We start from the raw sequence: 23,033 nt of genomic DNA, 5'->3' as shown, positions 1-23,033 counted from the left end.
TAGCTTCCATTTTTGTCCTTTCTTTCATCATTGTGGGGAATGGATGAAGATCTCTACATCGATAAACTTATTGATGGCATTTAATTAGTTTGCACTTTAAGTGGGAACTGAGGGTTCTGGCACATAAATGCATCCTTGCACATCAGCTTATTTGTAATAAGTGTCTTTGAGCGTGTTCACAACCTCTTGCAAATGTGTTTAAGAGATTTTTAATAGAAAACACTGAATCTAATCCAGTTTTCCTTCCAACTGCGGCCTACACCTATTTGCTAAAGGCCACAACTTCTGATGAGTTTATGTCTGTAGCTGGTTTCTCCACTAAAAATGCTGAGAGGATATTTTGCCCATACTGCAACTTTAACCCACCACGGGTATGAATAAGAGACTAACATTCCTTCTAAATCCTGCACACATGGGAACTTAAAGTGAAATGGTGTCTATTCAGCAAAATGGGTGCCAGGGTAAAACCTTGGACCTTTACTAGAACTGTGTTCTAGTGTCAGCTTGCATCTCTATCACATGTTGGTCAACATTCTGCTACAATATTTTCAAAGGCAAGGAAACAAGACTCCCAATTCTGACAAGCACTTTACTAGGTCTCACTATCGACATGTAGTATTGTATTTGCTTTGTACTATCGCTATTTATTTCTAATAGAAATAGTCGCATCAGTTCAGCATGAAAACATACAGGAGTTCAGCCAAACAGAAAACAGACCTTGCCCTCTGAATACAACTCAGGAAACAGAAAACAAGTGACCCAATCCAACTAACAATTTTGTGCAGTACAACAGGCTGAAATTTGATTACATTTACAGTAAAACTAACTTGCTCTTAAAAGTAGAACTGGGATGGATACCACTTAGAAATAAGTTGACAGTAATTTCAAAAGGAATCACTCATGCATATGAGGGCAGGCTTGAAACAACTGTAACACACAACAAGGTCCTGGCAGTAAGTAACCATTGGGATATCTTTTTCACTTCTTTCTACCAGTAGAAACAAACAAAACCTCTATTTTGTTTTCCACACTTTTTATAGTTCTGTGTTTCACCACACTGACTTGCTTCAGTGCTGTTAGTTTGCCTTCAAAATTGTCCGAAATTTGTTAAAATGTGAACTCCTGTGTTTGCTTATGTAAGTTACATTATATGAAGAAATGATGCTCCACATCAACCAGTAAGTGAAAAATTCAAAAGGCCTCGACAACAGGGTCCTACAGGAAGTCATCATCTTTTGCATCAATTTACTTCTACCACAGCTCGTTGTAACCATCACAGAGAACTAAATAAAACCTGCACTAGATAAACACCTGGCTCTGGCAACACTGGTAGCACAAATACTTAAATTGCCCTTAATCTATTAAGATGTTCCATCCTTAAGATGTTGCAAACCACGTGTATTTCCTAGACCTCTCTGGCACATTCCTGGGCACACACACATGTTGTTACCTCTACACAGCACTGAGCCAAACTCCCTGCACAGAACACAGGAGTCCTCAATGGCTTAAAGCGCATCCTATCTCAGAGCTCCAAAACCAGTGAATTTTGGATTAGCGGCTCAACTTGTCAGGGACAAGAAACAGATGAAGTGAACACAGACACCGTGTCCTACAAAACCAGTTTTTACCTTCAATCACAACAGAGGCTCATTATCCTAAGACCCCCTTGTATTATTCACCTTTAAAAATGGGTGAATATCTTGCAGTACCGCATAAGGAAAAATCCCAAACTGTCATTTAGTGATATGTCATATTTCCTCAATAACAGCAGCACAACTAATTTATATGGCTAAAATAAAAAACCCCAACCAATGCATTTTCTGCTCTGTGTAAAAAAAACTCAGAAAGAACTACAGATGAAAGATGGGAGCAGGGAGAAGAGACAGAAGATGTCTCTAGATTCCTTAAAACAACTGAAAATATTTGTATGCTTCTGAAATGCTGTAAAACGTTTTTTCTGTGCAGGAGCTCAAACTGCTTAGTTTGTAGACATTAACCATTCCAAGGTATGCTCCCATCTTGCTGAACACTGCAGTACCTTCCAGTGCTCAGCTCAATGTCATGTCTCATTCTTTCAGGCTTTGCTTTCCTTCTACACTTTGTTTTGGCTGCTATTGCTTCTCACCAGCGGAGAGATTAGCTGTAAAGGGTTTGCATCAGCATGTTTTTAGTAGTTATAATTGTCATACCTGAAGTACAGTAGTTTACTTACTAACTTAGTAGCACACCAGTAGCACTAATGTGTTTTCTCTTAAGTCAGACATATTATACTGGATATAGAGCAATCTACTCTGTTATATGAAGGCCTTCAGCTGCACAGTAAGAATTCATAATTTTCTTCTCTATGCCAATTTCTGTCCATTTCTGGTATTAAGAATTAGGCATTTGTGTAGCAATAAGACTGGCAAAGCAATATATTCAGAGCTACAGTGACTGGCTCTGTTAACAACGCCCACAGTAAACAATGGTGGTATATCCTCAACATGAAGGGCTGTACCACTATCACAAGAGTCATCAGATTCTGTCCAAACCTCTCCAAGAAAGTCTGTAGCAGCTGATTTATGCACAAGATTGCAACTAACTCTAAAACACAAAGATATGAATGATTGACAGTCCGTCCATTGGAGTCCATTAAGAAAAACATAATATACACTAGGACAAAAAAATCTCTGCAGTTGCTGTCAACATATTTATACAGCAGATCCTCACAGAACAGTGTTGTCACCTCTCTGTGTGGGAATACAAATCCCTTTAATGTTAATGATGCTCTTGGTTTGCGTTGTCAGGGGATACACATGCATAAATAGTGTATAAGTAACAGCCCTGTTCAAATTCTAAGAATTGCAGATACACACTTTGCTTGCTTTTGTTTTGAACCAGTTTTAAGCAACACCACAGAAAACTCATACTAAATCTATGATAACATCACACTCAAGATCTAGGAAATCGGCACAAAGGTGAACTTATCTCTTAATCGTTAGACTGGCACTCACAGTCACAGTAAAGTTTTAACATGCTGTGGCCCCCTCTAAGGAACATTCAGACAATGGGAGATGTGCATACACTGACCATTCACTAAAGCATCCCAGGCTAAATTAAGACTTCCATTTCTGTTTTAACACCATCTTTCATGGCTTTGGACAGTTTTAGCTCAATCGTGAACTTTTTTTTTTAAAATGAGAAATATCTGTAAGATGATAACAAAGCAGAGAAAATTACTGTCTGAGCTCCTGGAAGTGACTGTTGAAGCAAAACATTTACTCTATTATAAATTAATAATACAATTCATCTATAATCTATTATTGAGCACTTGAAGAATAGTTTGTACTCAAGTGGACAGAAATTCTCTCTAGAACCCATTTATGGCAGGAGATAAATTTAAGAGTAGTGTCACATTTTGAAAAATGTTATTTTATTGGCTGTAATTTTTCATGGTACCTGTGGGGACTGGATGACAGCTCAACACTGCAATTGTCCTTCATGTTGATATCCTTTTTTTAGTGGAGACTGTCCTGGGAATATACTAAAAGTGATTTATTTGTCCCTGGACCTGTAAAAGATTCCAGGCAGGTGGAAATGGATGTACAGCTAGTTGAGGAGAAATAAGAAATGAGCCCAGCATACTTATTTAGCCAGGAAACTAACAACCAGCAGGGAATATTTAATCACTTCACATTACAACCGAGTAAGACTTCTGATGGCTCATCTCCTTACTGCTTGCAGTGAAAAAGCCAGCCAGCCCAGAATCAGCAGCCCACTGTTTCACAATAATGAGATGTCCTTTGACATCTACTTTACATTGTCATCCTCAGGAGTCAAACAGTATAACAGTATGCTGCATGTGCTGCTGTGACTAATTTTCCGAATGAAATAATCTTCCCAAGTTAGATGTTACTTAATGAATAGTATTCAATGTTTTCTATCAATGGCCTATAAAGCTCCTGTTTTAACCGAGTTAGCTAATTTTAAGATAGACACTTGTACTTGTTACCATCCATGCAACAAACCTACGTTCTGCAACTGTATTAAACCTGCTGACTATTGGGTCAACCAGTATAACAGCCGGTATTCCCTCAGATAAAAGAAAGGCTCAAGTCATATTTGAGCTTTGTAACAATTTTATATTCATCATGCATCCTCCTGAAAGCAGGTGTTTGCTTAAAGGAAAAAGGAGATATGCCTTTAATTTAAGTAGGCCAATTTTATTACTATTTAATGAAATTCAGCCTTTTAGGATAGCACATTTTAAAAGCACAAGCCTGCACACTGCAGTTTTTCTCAGGCAGAAGACTGTGGGGCTCAGAAGGATTGTGGCAGTCAGTCTAGACACAACCATTTGTGGGATTAGGACTTTACAAATGACAACAGTAACAAACTCTCATTTGGTTTGATTCTCAGCAGGTAACACACTAACAACAGTAATTATAATCAACTGTTAGTAAAAACACACACAAAAAATAGAACTTCCTTGTGTTTGGACTGTTCAGTCACACTATATGTACATGAAGAAATCACCTACTGTACAGGCCTCATGCATAAGCTTTTTTCCTTTCAAACCCAGTTATTACTACCTAGATTACTGAAGCAAAACATCCCAGTGGCATCGTTGCTATTTAATTATTTTCAAGATGAGCTATGCAGAGCCACTCTAGAAACATGCAGGTTTGGAAAGAATGCATTCAGATCAGCAGTGCTCATGGCATGATTTACACTGAAACAAAAATATTTATTAAAACAGGAACAAGTCTTTGTCTGAAAAGTCCAAATGCATACATGCAAATTCCATCTACCAGGCTGCACCTCATAGTGCTGCATGGTGTAGCATTTCTCTGATGTACACTAATGAAGTTAAAAAGCTCATGGCATGATTTACACTGAAACAAAAATATTTATTAAAACAGGAACAAGTCTTTGTCTGAAAAGTCCAAATGCATACATGCAAATTCCATCTACCAGGCTGCACCTCATAGTGCTGCATGGTGTAGCATTTCTCTGATATTGTAAGGCTGAACTCTGAACATACTGTATTCCTTGGATAAGAGGACTGCAGGTATGTAAACAAAATTTTTTTAACAAGCTACAAAATGTTCCATCTGAAGCATCATGTAACATCATACTCACTAAAAACCATGAACCCTTTCATGGCACACATGTCCCTTTTATAAACAGTTATTTGTCATATTTATAGCATGTCAGATGTGGCACTCATTACAACACACAATGTGGAGAAGAATGACATCAGAATTTATCCATGCTGTAAATTATATTCTTGTGCAGCAATAATAAAATTATACCCCATTTGCCATACATTGTCACTTCTTTGTCCAAACTTGTTAATTACTAAGTTACTCAAGGACACTTTCCAGACTAATTTTCAAAGTACATTTCAAACATTCAGTGAACATAGATTTACTCCTTTTTTTGGTTAATAACTTTTTCAAGTAATAGAATTCTTTTTATCCTATAGAAAAGTGTTCCTTAGTTATGTGGGGAGAAACACATTTTTACTCTGAGCTACCATGAAATTACATGTGGGGAGAAACACATTTTTACTCTGAGCTATGAAATTACCTTTTCTTATAAAATCTACCTAGATGCAGCCTTCAGCCCTTAGAAGTGATTAAGTGTACTAGAACACTGAGACAGAGAACACTATATTATCAAGGTAACTTATTTCTTGTTAGTATTTGAAGTACATAAATTATATGATATTGACAAAGCAAGCTTGACTACTACTAGGTTTTGTTTGGGTTTTCTTGTTTTCTGTTCCTAACTTTCAGGGCTACCATCACAAAAAAGCAGGCACAACTATGTGACCAGGAGCTTAAACTAGAACACAACATTTCTGCTTTGTTAAATTAGTCACTTCACTAACTAAACTTTATTGCTCCCAAATAACATTACATTGTAAAAACTAAGGGCAGTCATACAGATCTATTAGCAGACACTATGTCCTACAGTTTTTTAAAAATCAAAACAGTAGCGCTGTCCTCAGAACTAGCAAAATACACTCTGAAATTTTCTTTTCTCCCACTACACCTGGCCACCTTCAAAATTAGACCAAGGTAATTACGAGATTAGACAAGGGAAATAAGCATGTAGACACTCATTTCAATCTTGAAACTATAAGAAAAAAAAATACAAGACTAGACATTTACCGTCAAATTAACTCTGTAGGAGCAGTCATTTCCTGCAATTCAAGTTATATTAACCAAAGCAAAGCTAGAATGACTGGGATGTTACCATAAACTGATATTCGCAAATAGAACAAATGGATAAAGAGCCATGGGGCAGTTCCAGACCTCTAATGTTCCATGGGTAGAACTGCTAATAATTTACCTACATCAGCAACTATTCCCATGTAGATGTATGTTTTGAATTATTTTTGTAGAAAACATAAGATACAATACCTTAGCTGCTGGAACACTGACTATCCTTATAATGATGCTGCCAGGAACAGTAACTTGTAGGGATGGAACAATTTGGGATGTTTGGCAATTCAATAAATACCTTGACAATTTTGGCTCCATTCTATTTTCAGAAGTGTAGAGTAAAAAAAGTTTTTTGAAAGTAAGAACTCTGAGTTTTGATTCAATATTGTTCAAGGCCACTCAAGCAGATTTCAGGAAGTCTGCTGCTAAGCTTTTGAGTTCAGCTCTCAAGTGCAGTGTGCTCTAAATACATGACCTGCACTGAACTGCTGCCCCAGCAAGCTGTAGCTATTATTCACTTCACAATACAAAGTCCATGGTACTTGAAGGTTGGATCTACATGATATATTAAATGCCTTATGAACACTACTTTCTTTAAGAGAGCACAGGCATCCAAACTATGCACAATACCATTTATCAACTACACTTCCCAAAGACATTTTTCAAGTCCTCCACCTTTTTTTCACCCAGATACAATTCTTAGGCAGAACAAGGTAAAAAAAGAAAATGTTGCAAGAGATACAAACCTACAGTGTATTCTGTCACTAAAGCCTTTCCCCCTAACTACCAGTACTTCCCCAACAGGGCCCAATAACACTCTCTGTCCAATGTTATCAGCCTTCCTATGTCCAGTGTAATTAATAGTTTATGGACTGACTCAATGAACCAGAAAGTAATTGCTAGTAAATTGAGAATTGACCTCTAAACAAATGTAACACAGTTTGTCTCCAGTGCTTTTGCCTTGATTCCATGTAACCTTACATCTACAAGATGAACTAATTATCTGTTCCATTAGAGACTAAGGAAAGCTTTTGTTATTTCCAATAGAAGCTATGAATGGCATAGAATAATTAGCTAAATCATAGTTCTCCTTTTGTTTCTTTTAATTCCCAAGACAGTAATGTTTGTTCATTTTACCCTTGATGACTGGATATTTGAGGCCCTCTCAAAACATAAAGAGAATCAAATATTTCTTCTTAAATGAATAAAAGAAGATGCTTTCTTGACACACTGGTATCCTACAGTGATTCTGCTGAAACAATAAACACCTGAGCCTCTAGCAATGAGTTTACAGAAGCATATAGACACATGTAGAAAGGCATATTATATGAAAGAAGACATTTTAAAAATTCATCATTATGACTTTATAGGCAATCACCGTAAAGACAGCAATAGTCACTTGTTTCTTGCTTTGCTCCAGTCAGGGTAAGGGAACTTCTGAATGAGTAGGGCAAAGAAAGGAGCAATAAGATTAGCAATGAAGTCGGTCTGCTCAATTTTGAAAACAGAGGACCATTTGAAGGAATCCTTCGACAAAATTATTCATAATTCTGTCTAATTCTTATATATTTTGATGCATGAACTGATGCACCAAGTAACATCCAGCCAGAAGTCTTGATACTGAATAATGTGATATGAACTAAACCAGCTATTCAAAACAAACTTTCATATTCTTGTTAATCTGTCTCTAAACGGGAACTTCTTTTGTATCAAACACTAAGAAGAACACAAGTTTTCCCTCAATTACAGTGAGTTGTTTAATGCTGCAGGTGTCTAAGCAAGTTTTGATGCTTAAACTACGTCATCCCAAATATCTGCACTTTCTCTAGTGATGCCTGATAGCTCTCATTTCTGGCAAGGGCATCTTTTTCAGTATGAGAAATAATTTCTTAATATGAGGTCACAATAATTTAATACTGAAGCAAGTTAATCAGAGAAATGTCTGAGCAACGCATAAGCTTAGAATACTCTCAGCATTTCACTTTACACTTGGTGTGAAATATGTACCTCCAATACAGCTCAACTTACACATCAATCCTCTTAACCCACAAAATGGGTCTCTCTAAATTCTTAGGCTTATCTTCTGTGTTTCATATCATGGTCCTTCAAGTGCACGATCATCAACACCAGATTAATAGATTGCCTTTCCTTCATTCTGAGGGGCATGGGGAGCTAGGAAATTAAAAGAGGAGTGCATTATTTTTGCAGTACCCTAAATACTGTTCTTTCCCTTGCTCTTTAACACCACCACATGTAATCACCTGCCATTGGCCCAACTATTTAAGAGACAAGAAAAATTTCTTAAAGCCGAATCTAGAGATACAAACTTTACATTTCTTGGCTATATGGTGAGAGGGAATTATTTGCTGGAACACAAGGATTTTTTAATGAAGTTTGACTAACCCAAAATTCCACAGGGCAAGCTGGAAAAAACTGCCTTCAAGGATCTCTTGTCTCAAGTCATTCATCAGTGGGAGTGATCTTTGCTGAGGCAGTTGTAGGTAAGACCAAACTAAGACCAAACAGGATGCATGTAAATGAGTCCAATACTCTGTACCTTATGTTAAAAAATTAAATTTCATGATGTCCCCTGAAAATAGTTTTAAGAGACGGCTCAAAAATAATTACTATTTGAGTAACAGAATCTTACCATTTTCACATGGCCAATACAGGGAATAGAAAACAAGCTTTACTTCCCAAAGGAATTCTTCAAAAAGAACCTACAGAATTCTCTTCAGTTGAGAATTTCAGTATTTTGAAGAATTCTATGATACAAAACCACTGGCTTTCTTCTTAGGCTAATCAAACCTTTGACAGTTTAAAGTCTTTGGTTTTAGCAGTCTTCACAGCTTCCCGCTGCTTTTAAGTACCCACTTGATGAATGCCAAGTTATCCTGCTTGTAACAGAAATTGCAGTGTGTGTCAACTACCTGCATAAAGCTTCGTGCTCTTCAGTAATCTCCCAAACTACTCTTAGGTGTAGATTAAAATTATGATATGCAAAAAGGTTTTGTTGTGCTTTTAATAGTTATCCTGTATGCAATATATATATGTAATATACGTCCTGTATATAATATCATTATTACTGTAGGGCTGTAGTACAGTAAATTTATAACAACGGTCTTATTCAGGTAAGAGAAAATACTAAAAGGTTTTAGATTTAAATTACACAGTGAAAAGCTGTAACTGAGAAGATGAAAGATAAAGAGTATATTGGTAGATTAAACAGATGATGGCATGACGGAGAAATTCAGGCAATCTGAAAAGAGCCACAGACAGGGCAGACCTCTGTGAACTGAACGGTGCCATTAAGCATTCTCAACAGAGCAGAGCAGTGGGAACAAGAAACAGAAAGGGATCAAAAGCAAAAAGGGCACAAATTACTTGAAATCAAGACTATACATGGCCCATCCAGTCAGTTCCTCACTACCGCTCACATAAACAGCTTTCGTATGTGGCCACATGTATGTTGATGAGTAAAGAATTTGAACTCGGCCGTTCCTTTTCACGTAGCCAGCCATCTGAGCTGGGTGTGCACAAAGCACGTGGAATGACCTCGCTGAAAGCTCAGTCTTTCAGCAGATCTTAGGCATATGTGAACAGAAGACATTTACTCTCACGTTCAGGTTTTCAAATGCACACTGACCCATTGAACAGAACATTTGCAGAATCTTGTCTTCATGTGCTACTCAGATTGCACATTAACACATCTCCACTTTTGATATTAAGTACTGCTTAGAAAAAAACCACACCTAAATCACCAGATTTTGTATCATTAGTACTACTGAACCTAACAGAATTAGCTGTCAATAGACTTGAAACTATAACATCTGTCAGACAACCAAATCTCAAGTCCACTTAAAATGCTCTCTGTTTTTCTTCCAAAGAACAATGAAAATAGGCCTAATCAAATCTATTAATCAGAAAAAATTATTTTCCACAATGTTTAATAATGGCTCTATGAAACCTCTAATTAAGGTTAGAATACTATAAAATTATACAGACACTTGTACTGTCTAACTTTGAGGAATTGATTCCTTGCATTTTTTTTATTTATAGCACAGAGAGCTAAAAAAGCATGAATCCTTCATTTATTGCTATTTAATTTTTCATTTTGAGTCTGATTATTTTTTCTTACATCATGAAATACATCATGACTTGAGCGATGGATTTAAAAGTTGTGAATATATGTAGAACTTTATTCCATGCCTGAATATAATAAATCAAGAGTACTTGATGCAGCAAACATGTCAGTGTTTTTGTTTGTTTCTTCCCATGGAAAAATGGTCTTCTTCAGAAAAAATACAGTGGAAATACACGGAAAAGTATAGACATATCATACTGTGGGAAGCATTAAAAATGATGAGTGCATTTTTAGGCTTCACATTTACCTGAAATCAGCATATAGTAGCAATAACAATAAGAAGTAGTACTTTGAAAGACATTAAGTCAGTTAAACTCGGATCTGCTAGTGAATATTCATTAAGTAACTGACCAAAAGTCTGCTTTGAATCAATTATAGTACTAGAAATGTCATCAGAATCCTCAAGACTTGCACTGTTTCTCACCATTATGCTGCGACCAACTGTGACTTGGTGACAAACCATTTATTTGCAGTGTGGGAGACGTTCAAGCGCAAACCTGACTACATCATAACTCTCTCAGGATACGCAATTTCATTAATAACAAGGGTAAGAAGGAGCAAGCCCCTCATCCAAAGCCTGCTGAACACCACAAACACCAAAAGCAAAGGCACTCAGAAAAAAGGAAGGATATGGAAAAGATGCTTTATGCATTGAAGTGAAATTAACATTATGTTAAAGTCCAACAAATCACAGATCAAAGGTTCGTTTTCTCATCCAGTTCTTCACACAGTTCAGGATCAAGTGTCTGACCATAACCAGGCACTAGAGAAGCCCAGCACTGGGAGGGGAGGAAGGGAGCAAACAGCTGTAGACCCATGGAGCTGACTCTCATGGCGAGGAGAAGGTAAGGCAAGGCTGTACACAGCTCTCTCAACCCCTGAGGATCCCTTTACTCTCGGAAGGGCAAAGAGGTTATGCAGACCAACCCGCGGAATCAGAAAGTCGGGTTTCAATCTTGGGACAGCACTATACTGGAAAATAACTTACAGTTAGACTCTAATGGTCTCACTAACCATTGGACACATCTACAAGGAATTTGTCTCATACACAGAAGGAAAATTAATTTTAAAAAATACAACTGAAAAGCCTGAAAGCTAGGTTATTGCGAACTTTGGCTGAGCATGAAACCCAGTATGAAAGCAAATAATCTGTTCAACATGGGTGGCTCGACTATCAGGCAATTGTTAAAACACTCAAGAAATGCCTGTTCTGATTTGTTTTTTATTATTGAAAAAGATCTGTAATAATGGCACAGAGGTGGCAATTAGTACCCAGGGTGGGGAGAGGGGAAGTCAGAGAGACTGACTTTCAGAACCACTGTACTACAAATTTATAATGAAAGAACTATACACAATATAAAGGGCTTTGAATGTGAAGATAGATTTTGGGTTATTGTAAAAGAAATAAAGCACCCATCATAATCTAAAACTGGCAGAGATTTGCTCTATATCCCAATGTCCTGTGTTAGTGTAGCAAAATGAGTTTGAGGGGTAGAATCAAGAGTACAGAAATCAAGCATTCAGACTAAACTAGACTCCAAGACAGATGAATCTCACATAATTTGGAGCAACGTGAAGCAAAACCATATTCCATTGTTTCCTTGCAAGGATACTGTGAGTGGTAAGCCAACGCTCATGATCATCAATTACAGCTCTCAGTTACATGCATTTATAACGTTCCCTTTAATTCCATCTTGACCACACAAGGAATTGATACATTCCAGCTCTGATGCTGCAACCAGCTCGCTGGTGTTCTCTGCACAGCTCTGTTTGCAGAGGCCATAATATGTCAGACCTTTTTTCCTCACAAATTTGCACAGTTTTCCCCCAATTTAAAAACATGATTTCACATTTTACCAATATAAACAGACAAAGGTAGGCTTCATTCCCTTCACCTTTTCCTTCTTTAAGATATTAGACAACCATATGTGACTTCTGTGTAAAATGAAAACAAATGGGTCAAGATTAATTAGTATCACTGGAAGTTACCATGGCTAAGCTAGAGTCTACTACATTATTCACATCACAGCTTATTTTACAGAAACAGCTGGTAACACATCTGCAGGTCTTTGTACATTTCATCCTAATTCTTGTCAAGTGGAGTTGAGAGACAGTATAGGCCATACTTTGTGGAACTGGGGCCCTGCTTTATTCCTAAAATGATAGACTTTATCCACTACAGAAAGGCTATGTATTTCTTCTCATCTTTTCCATTGAGCAACTACTTTTTCAAAAATGGTAGATAAAGAAAGCAGCGCTAACAGAGCAAGCTCTTACCACCCGTCTCTCTATGAAGTCACTGTGCAACTCATACAGAACGTGTACGATGTTCTAGCTCTTTTCCACTAAATCCACTCATGGGCACTGTTAACAGGCCTTTGTATGAAGGTAGCTTTCTTCCTTTTAAAAACAATTATGTCTAGAAAGAAAAATAGAGACGACTACTCCCTCTCCCTTTGACATTAACAACTCCCTCAAAAGAATTAGAGAATCCTTCCAGAAGATTCTAAACTGCCAGGTTTTTCTTCATAGTTACTGTTACACTTTTTACTCAAAAGTAAGTATTTGCATGTCTGGGTTCCAGCTCCGCCACAGTAATTTCCCATACTACTTCGGGAACAGCTTTTTTCAGAATGTTTCCAGAACTGCCAGAAATGAGAAATACCTGGTATTTTACCAGAAGCTCATTTCCTCAAAAGATTTCTAGACAACTTTATCAGAATGAGCTCTGCAAGCTGCTTCCTGTAAGGTCTGTTACTCTAAGTAACAGAAACTACCATTTCTCCAAAAGCAGAAAGTCAGGGAAGAATAAAAGCAATGGTAACAAAGGCCAGAATAGTCCTTTTATTGATTCTTTGGCCTTAGATCGCTATGTCAGGAAGTCTTTATCAACGACATTATCCTTAATTATAAATAAATTACCATATTTTGTTGCAAATTTAAGCACATTCTTTGCCAAAAGAAACGGAACTATTTGCTCTCCAGACCTGAAATTCGAACAGGACAGTATTTGTTACAGTGACCATCTGTTGGGTCACTGACAAATCCAAGTTGTGAGGGAGATTTGGGCTACTTAGGGCTATTCACCCCAAATTGGGTATTTTTTTCCCCTTAAACTATAGAGGAACTTAATTAGAGAGAGGTATGCACGTCTTCAGCATGTCTCTACTATTATGGCAAAAATTACACAATGCTCCAGGATACAAACATCACATTATTGTGTTTGACAGAAGTAGTGTGATTTGCCACTGAAATGGTTTGGCTAGTCTGTGCAGCGAGCACAAGCTGTGTTGATTTAGACTAAGTATGTTTATTAGAATTACGGAAAATATTTTTTTAAAAAAATAGTCAGAATAAATTAAAGAGGTTTAGAGGACAGACTTGCCTTTTAAAGATAATTCTCATATCACTCCGATACACCCTATAATTCTTGTTTTTATTCAGATTAGGAGAAAAAAAATTACTCTATTAATATTAACATTGGTTAACAGCCATACTTGCTTTCTGAAGCAAAGCCAACAGATGAATTAACTACAGTGTCAACTACATAGACAGCTCCTCTAGATCAGGGACAAGACAGTTTGGCAGGAGAATGATGGGAAATCATGTGAATGTGATCTAGAATCTTTTTAGCTAAACAGCATGACACCTTTTTATTAGCCCCAGACAGTGTGGGTAACACAGCCCTATTTTCCTAGATTACTCTCTAAGCTGAGCACACGAGCGCAGCCAGAGAGCCTGTAAGATAAGAACTGGGAAAACAGAAAGAGCTGAGCTGTTCTCTGGATTCTCAGTACTATCTTCGCTTTTGAAAAGGGACATAAAGTTGGATATTTGAGTTATTCATAAAAAAGGAACAAACAACACAAAGGCACTTCAAGAAAGCTGTAAACCCAGGGCTTTCTGGTTACCTGTGAAATTACCAGAGAATTGATTGAAATCTAATAGTGGGTGTTACTCGGAACATAAGGAAATGTCTTCATGCTTAGAAAGGGAAACAAAAATACACAGTCCACTGTAAAGAGAAACCAGGATCCATTTCCATAAACTGCTGAGCAGCCCATATAACACACTAAATGAAATCCAGACTCTTAGTACCCTGTGGGCTAGAAAGAGAACTGGAGATCCAGGAAAATCCAAATCTTCCTGCTTTTTCACAGTAAACAATTCTGACTGGCTTTTTTATCCCATTCCTGTACGTACATGAACTTCATTAACAAACATATATCAAAAAGGTGCTTGAGGACAAATCAGTAATTGCTCTTTTACAATGAATCAAAAGTTAGAGAAAAGCTTCTATAAAGACTCTGTCAAAACAAGTCCCTTAAGGATTAGCAGAAGTGAAATCCTCTGTCAGAGAGATTTTTCTCAACAGCAGTAAAAGGGTTTTAGTATCAGAAGATCTTAGAAAATATACTTTCCTTCCTCTCAGAAGGGTTATATGAATAGTGCTGCCTTCTTCAGAAGCACAGATTCTATTTCTTCCCTTTTGTTTTCATACAAGCTCCACTTTTCATAGCAAATACATCATTTAGCAACTCTTGAAGCAACAACATCGATCCCTTCCTGATTTCACTATTATTATTATTGGCTGGGACAGTACCTTTAGGAAGTTTTGCCTAGCATGAATGAAAGACAATTAACAAGCTTTGAGCTAGCTACATATTTTCAAATAATAGCCCACACTGCATCTGGAGAAAACACTGAGAGTTAGATTTCAAATTATTTTTTTTTTTAAATACAGACAGACTACAGAGTCTTACTTGCTTGCTATACAAATCACCATTTGCTTTTTCAGTCTATGAGAAATTTTGCGGAAGACAAATTTTGTGGTTTTAAATAGTCAGAATCGTGACACATGTCAAAGCCTTTCAAACTCACAGTTTGAGAAATTAATATTTAACATGCTGTCAATGAAGAGCCATCACGTTTCTTGTCTTAAAGTAATTTGGACAAGTCTTTTATTTTGACTTGTCACTTGAGCTTACATCAGTAACAGAATGCAGCATCTATCTTACTCTGAACTGCTGTGAAGTAAATAACTGCAATCGATAAGCACTAAAAACAATACAGGATTTGCTCCATACACTGAGAATGGACCAGTGGTACGTGCCAGCACGATCACATTCACCTCCTGGACTGAAACAATAAGCATGCTTTTCCCAAACACTTTTCTGATTGAAATTTACAAAGCTTTTCTGGATTGTATGCCCTTAGCACTAATCAATAGCAAGACAGAAAATCACTTACATGTTTAGCTTATGAATGGACCCACTTATTTGCCAATGTTTATGTTTTTCAAATACTGTCCAAACAGTTTCCAACACTCAATTTTCTTTTCATCACAACAATTGCTTTCCAGAACTGAATATATAAAAGCTTTAGGTTGGCAAATTATGTACCACCACAACTATTAATGAATAGTTGGTGTAAGCTAAAAACAAACAATGGTTTTGTTCCTATGTCACAAGTGGGCCATTAAGGAAAAAAAAAAGTGGCTGTTCACTGAACTGGAGCCTTTTCTTTACCACAGAATTGGCAGTATTTCCTAGCTAGAAAGGAAAATCACATCTAGCTATTATACATGGAAAGTCTCCATCCACTGCAGGCAGCCAGCCTACCAGAGCATTGTTGCACAGTATCACTTACTTGTAAAGCAGCATATAATATGAAATAGCTATGGAACTACTTGGGTTATCCATTTGGTTTTGTACCAACCTTCAGCTACTTGTAAAAAACATTAACTTGTAGATGCTATCATGCCCTGATTCAGCAAATTCAGCAAACGCATGAGTGTAGTAGATTTAGCTGACTGAATCCATGATCTGAACATTAACTTTATGCTGGTTTTTGCCCTAAACTTCTCATGAATTCTACTTTTATCATTAACATTTAGAACACTCCAAAAAAATCAAAACTACAATGCAGAACCTTTCAAATCTAGAGCTCAATATAGAAATAAAAATAAGTTATAAACATACCAATTTTTTAAAAAAAGCAACCTCTTGCGATTTCTTTTAGTTATTAATAAGAAAATCTGTGGGCTGATCCTGAACAGGTCACCAAGTTCAGCACTGGTGACTACCTGGCTTGCTTAGCAATTCTGGAACAGATGAACCATGTGAAAGACATTCTTTGATCACATACAAATACTGATGCATACAATACCAAAATCTGGTTAATAGGAAAAACTGAATTCAAAGCTTTAGACTTTTTGACTTTGTTTTTTCCGCAGCTTATACAAACACAAAACATATATGCTCTCCCTTGAATAAAACCTTGCTTCTGGAGATCTTGGGAAGACAAGCTCAACTGGTTACTGACTGACAAGAGACTCTGTCAGCAAAACAAGAGTTTTCAAATGGTCCGTGTCACTATTACATAGGCATGATACAATCAGAAACATGTTGCTACCACATAAACCTATTCCTCCTGTCTGACAGATTGCACATATAAAAATCTACATATAGGCTAACACAGCTACCAGAAGAAATGGCATTTGCAGTAATTTTATGGAGTCTCTAAAATGGGAACAGACACCTCTTTAGGATCTTGGCTGATCCACCAACCCATACGCTTGAACACCTACTGGAAAAGAGAAATCAGAAATTGGAAGAATTTGCACAAGTTACTGCCTTACTCCGCATATTTTAAAGAACTTTTTGTATCACTGCCTAAGCATTTATTCTAATGCAAGTTGTAAAGATTTTGCATGAGCTGTTCCATTTATATATCTGCTCTTATGAAGTGTTTTATGATGCATTATTCATTAATAAATCAACTGAGTTTTTGAAAAAAAAACCAAAACATAATCAATACATACTGTTAAAAGCTAGTTCTTTTTGCTGCCTAAATTCTACAGCTGTAATCCTTAACTTCCTTAGAATTTTCCAATAGATGCAACAAAATGAACTAGTAAATTCTAAGCTGATGAGTTATTTTCTATTCAAAAGTAATCAACAGGAAAACAAAATTGTCACCTACAACATTATAGTTTTGTTCTAATTGTAGAGCTGAATGCCAAGCCTCCAAGGGACCTCACTAGAAGCACTGCACATTCCCTAGCTACTTCCATTCATATCATACATTTGAAGTGTCGTACGCTGCTCCATACTGAGATGTGTTTTTCTTCAGGCATCTCTAAGGGAAATCAACTTAAATTGCTTACATTACCGGTTAAAGATGTTGACAACATACATTCTAGCCAGTTAGAAGTCCCAAGTTCTAACTGTTCAGACATTTTCTTTTTAAAATCTCTGCTGTTAAAATACTTAATTGAGAAACCATATCAGTTGCCTCACTTTAGGTTCAGAAGTTCTTCTGAAGCGCATGATTCCTGGAGATGATACTTCAAAATATCATATACTTAAAAATCTCATCTTGCACGCTTGCCAAGGCAGCACACAGCCCTAAAGGCAACTGGATGGTTGACTTATCTGAACTGTAAAAGACTCATTAGCATTCCTTGAAACAGCGACAATTCCTTGGTTATTCTAAAACTACCTTAAAAACACAAAACCAACAGAGAATCCTCCTTCATGTAAGGCTATAAGCTGATTCTAAGTCTGCAGAATAAATCATGAACTTCAGATATTTTTCTGATTCATCACTAAGTTAACATACATTTCAGAACATTTAATAAATAATTTTCTGAAGCATTAATAATTATGTCTTCCCTGACACAGACTCTGAAGAGAAAAAACCCACTGTCCCAGTTTTTAAATGAAACATCTTGTGATACATAGTGAGTTAGTGAAGCACAGTCAAGCTTTAAATGTGTACAATCCTGTTTTCATCAGTAGGCAGCTATTCAGTTTCCAGCCTCTCTAAAGCATACTTTCATTATAGACTTAGCTCAGATGATTATCTTTCCCTAAGCACAGAGCTACCTTGGATTAGGTACAGTAGTCACCTCAGAAAACTCCCTCAGGTTCCTGTGTCTCCCTACAGGAGCTGCCAAGCCTTTTGTCATGCTATGACTTCCAGGAGTACATCTCAGTGTTACAGTAAGCAGAGGCCATTCTGACTCTTTCTCCCTAGCTTAGGCAATGTTCGTATACGACATAGGCTGCACGCTTTTTGAGAAGTGATCTAGTTACTCATCAGAATAGAAGTGGCATTTCTTCTCTAACTGAACCAGCAGACTACCTCAGGGTACCACTAGATGTAGTTAGATCTGGTTGCAAGCAGTGATCAGCAGAGAATCATGTGCATAGATACAATGGGGATTAGAAAAGAACCCAATTAAGAATGCAGAAAAATTCAAAGTGAAGCCACATCATAAGAAACTAAGAATTTAAAATAATTTCAAGAATCCTCATGTCTTTCATTGAGAAGAATCTCGATAAAATCCTTGAAACTTTCCGCATCATTAGTGAGTTCTGAAACAACAAGGTAATATACTGAGCAAGAACTCTTGAGTGCATTTATAAAGCTTCTCAGCTCAGAAAAGCATTACTTACTATCTATTGAGGCTATGAACCTAGTCACGCCAGCCCTCACACCACAGATATACCATGCTAAAGCAATAGCAAATGGCTGGTATCTGTAGACATTCTTAACTTTCACCAGCTTTTGAAAACACAGTGGAATATCAAAATGATAGTCACAGAGCCAACCAGAAAAAAATAACTATTAGAAGAATTAATACAGAGTACCACTGTCAGCCTCAAAGAACAACAGAAGAGGAGCATGAAAAGTATCGGTACTGTAGAAACAACACAAGTATTACCAGATACCAGTTACTCTGCCTGTGACACTTAAATGGATTTTGCTATTTTTTAAGCTGTTTACAAGAGTTCTGTCAGACAGCAACCTTCAGACTCTATACCAATTTGCCAAGTGAATAAAAAAGCCAGTTACTTGCTGTTTACAGTTATCTCATCCAGCATGAAAATAAGTGAGTGATTCATGGTTTTGGCATAGCATACAGTGCAAAATTGTTAAGGAACACAAATACTTCCATCAGACAAACCATCCCATTTCACAGGAGGCCGGTCAGAATCAGTTCTCTCATAGACATCAACTGGAAGCGTGCTGAAGTATCATTGCATCTGTTTCTGTTCTCGTTTCCTAGGTTCCCTGTGTATTTATTTAACCAATGATTTTATTACCTTGGTTTACTAAATTTCAAATGGTCCAGGTAACTTTCTAGCTTTGGTGTTAATTAGACTCACAATAAGAAGAAGAAAATTTAAATAAGAGTAAAATTATTTGTGTTAATGTGATTGTTGATGCACTAAAGTTATAGAAAGAACTACTAGACCATGTTGACTACATCTGGGATGGGAAAGTGCTACATCAGTGGGAAATACGTTTTATGCCCTCAGCTTATTTCAGGACTATTAAACCATGGATGTTCTGTAGTTATTTACACAGTTGCGTGGTGGAAGAAGCATAAATATGACATACGCCCAGATATTAGAATATTACCTTTGTGGAGGGGAAACTCTGCGCTACCAGCTTGAAAGAGTAACAAAGACTGAACAGAGAGTTCAAAAACCTTCTTCAGATGATGATCACACAAAATCTTGTAGTCTTAAACAAATAACGTGGTTCTCTCAGTAGGACTTTGCTTGATTTCAGGAGCACTAATAGCAAAGTCTGAGTTTGACCAAATATGACTAAGATCACGTGTCCTAAAAACATATTCAGTGAACAAAGATACATCTGCACAGAGGTCTTTCATTTGTAAGAGGAACGCAAATGGTTTTGTAGAAGAAAAATTCTTGTGCCTTTTGCATAAACACATCACATCAGCAGATATCTCAATTAAGTTATTTTTGTATGAAAAAATTCAAAATAAACTGGCAAGTGATAAAAAAATACCACCCTCTCCCAGATTAAAACCCCATTAATCAAGTACCTTTTTACCGCATATCTTAACAGCTTTGAGTATAGCTTAGGCAAACACGTTCTCTGCTATAAAACTATCTGAAAACATTTTTCTGATAACTTAAATAATCTACAAAATAATGTATTTTTTATTAATGGAATTTAAAAAAATAATTAAAATACCTAAATTCAATCCTTCACCTTATTGAGAGTTAAAGGACCCAGCCAGCTGAAAAAACAGGCTTGTTGTTGAATTATGTTCATTTACTGCAACCAAAATTACCACAAACTCTCACAGAAGCTTTCCGAGATGTTCCAGTTACCAAAAAACAGTCATGAGAAACTGCTCTGCTAGTAAGTTCCCAGTCAGCATCTTCTGAAAGATGGATTCTTTAGAGATGATACAAAGAAGAGAAAAAAGGTGAATTTGAGAATTGAGAACTTTACAATTATTCATGCTCTTAAACACTGCATGCTAGCCAGAGTCCCTATGCAACCTGGAACATACCTAATCGTCATGTTTATTCACACCTTAAAGGATATTTGTTTACAACATATTCTCAGCATAAATCTCTGAAGACTTCCTCCTGATTTGCACAGTATTTAATTGAATGACAGACAAAAAAGAGATGGTGGTCTTAGCTATCAGGGGAAAAAAAGACATGGTGGATTTAGCTAAGAGAAAAGGAGAGGGCAGACAACAAACAAGAAAAGAAATAACTGAACCATTTCCAGGCTAAGAATTCTTGAGTTACTGTTTTTTAACACAGACAAATGTTTGCATATAGCACAATTCATGTCCACTTGAAACAAAAAGAACAGTGCATAAGTAATTGAAACACCAACTCAAAGGAATGTCTATCAAACTCTGGATTTGGAGAGCAAAGACAACCATTTCCAAAGATCAGTGGAGGCCCATTACTAATCCGTGGGGATACTGGTTAACCCTGTTACTGCTAGTTTTTGTCTGTCACTGCTACTGACTAACAAATGAGTCTCCGAGAAATAAATCATTGTGAGTTGAAGTCATGGAGTTGCAACTGTGTGTAAGCAAGGCAAACTTTAATTGGAACTACTTGCTTCTATAAACATGTATCCCTCAGAAGAGAGGACGCTAGATAAGGAAGATATTTGTCTAGAAACATAGAAGAAAAACTTAGATAAGAACAAAGAGCTGAGGTTGTAAACCTCTTTGAGATTTTTCCCTCTCATGTAGGTGGCTACCTAATTTATTTAGGGGTAGACCAAAGAAACCAAAAATCAAGGCATGAATATTAATTTAAAGTCAACTGGAGAATGCTTAATTTTTACAAGTAGTACGGCTTAGGGTGAAAAGCAACAAACGTTTTATTCTCAGCTACACATTTCTCTGTGGTGACTCCTGCAGATGGAAAAGAACAGTTGTCAGGACCATTGCATGGAGATTCAATTATCACTGGAGTAGGAGGAAGTTCTAAGCTTCAATAAGAGAACTTTAGGTCCTCAGTGAGAGTCTTTCCATGGTCAGATCAGTATATACTCTGAGATTAAGAACAATGAAATAAAACCCGAACAAGCGTATTAGAGAGATTAATTATTTCTTTTCACACACCAGTTTCAAAACCAGGTCCAGTCATATAATAAAATCCATGTTCAACATATTCTGATTGCAGCAATTCTTTTTTTTTTTCCCATGGCAAATCACCCCCCAAACGCAGCTCCAAAACAAACGGCCTAGCGTGTAACTACAACTTCTTCATACTGCCACCTGGTGGGCTCTAGTGACAACACCACGCACGTGTAGCAAAAACGCACACGGGATTGGGATTTTCCATCTGATTTCCCCCTACCGAGAGTTCCACGCTAACCTGGAGGTTTTGTTCTCTCGCCTCTCTCCTCCATACTTTGTCTACTGAGATGCAGAAGCCATGTACCATCTTGTTTCTGTACGACTACAAAAAGTGCACCCCGTCACTCCTGGAGTAGAAAACTACGTATCACCAGTTCTGTATTTGTCAAGGTTGCACCTCTGCTCTCATGATAAAACAGACTATTAGCAACATCAGCCTTCCTCCTTACATGAAGCCTGAGTCCACTCTCATAGTTAAACTGCCTTTTGAAGTGCTGCAGTTCTAGATTAGCTAGACTTTCAAATGACCAAGTATTACCAGTTCTGGTTTTCAGGTGTGCCTTTCTTCCCTATCACGTCACTTTAGAGATTAAATGCAACTGAGAAAGGTCAATATTATTTCCGTTTTGTCTGTAAGAAAGAATTACTGTATGGATGTTTTGAAAATGGATTCTGACACAGTGAACAGCCTTGTTTTGTGATGTATATGACTTTCAGACATGATTTTTTCCTTCCTTAGATAAAAAACTAATAGAAAAATGGTTGTACCTGCATATAATCTCTCCAGCTCTTTTCTCCATCAACTTTTCTTGCTGCAAATGGACAAAATGCTCTCTGATAAAAAAAGCAAAGCAATCTTTTTCTAACATGTTCCGTTAAAAATCACTAAATAAAAAAATGAATCACACAGGCAACGTCCCACAAGCAGTAGCAGGCACCCAGGCGAACAAACAAAGCAGCTGGCAGTGACCAAGCAAATGATTTGATACAATATAAATGTCCATTAAAAACAAACCCCAAGTCAGAATTTTTCATTCCTATAAGGAAGTATCAAGAAAGAAATAATCTATTATTTGAAAATCTAAACCAAGCACCAGGAAAAAAACACCCCACACTTTCTCCCCACATAACTAGCCAGCTTGGTTGGCCACTTCAAAAATCTCATATTACTGCTAGTTAACCAACCATGTAATTCTAATTTGTTATCACAGAGCAGGTACTGCACATGCTAATT

At 37.0% G+C, this 23,033-nt stretch overlaps 1 protein-coding gene across 1 annotated transcript in view; it reads right to left on the bottom strand.

Moving 5' to 3' along the window:
• Positions 1-22,599, bottom strand: part of RORA (RAR-related orphan receptor A) — a 217,196-nt gene extending 194,597 nt beyond the window's left edge. The window contains exon 1 of the mRNA XM_014944530.1: positions 22,568-22,599. The gene's annotated coding sequence lies outside the window, so the exon portion shown is untranslated. The remainder of the gene's footprint in view (positions 1-22,567) is intronic.
• Positions 22,600-23,033: the final 434 nt, after the last annotated feature.

The sequence above is a fragment of the Calidris pugnax genome, unplaced genomic scaffold, assembly GCF_001431845.1.
Source record: "Calidris pugnax isolate Ruff unplaced genomic scaffold, ASM143184v1 scaffold70, whole genome shotgun sequence".
In the NCBI taxonomy this organism is placed as follows: Eukaryota; Metazoa; Chordata; class Aves; order Charadriiformes; family Scolopacidae; genus Calidris; species Calidris pugnax.
The sequence above is the reverse complement of the archived record's forward strand: the minus strand, read 5'-3'. Positions and strand labels throughout refer to the sequence as shown.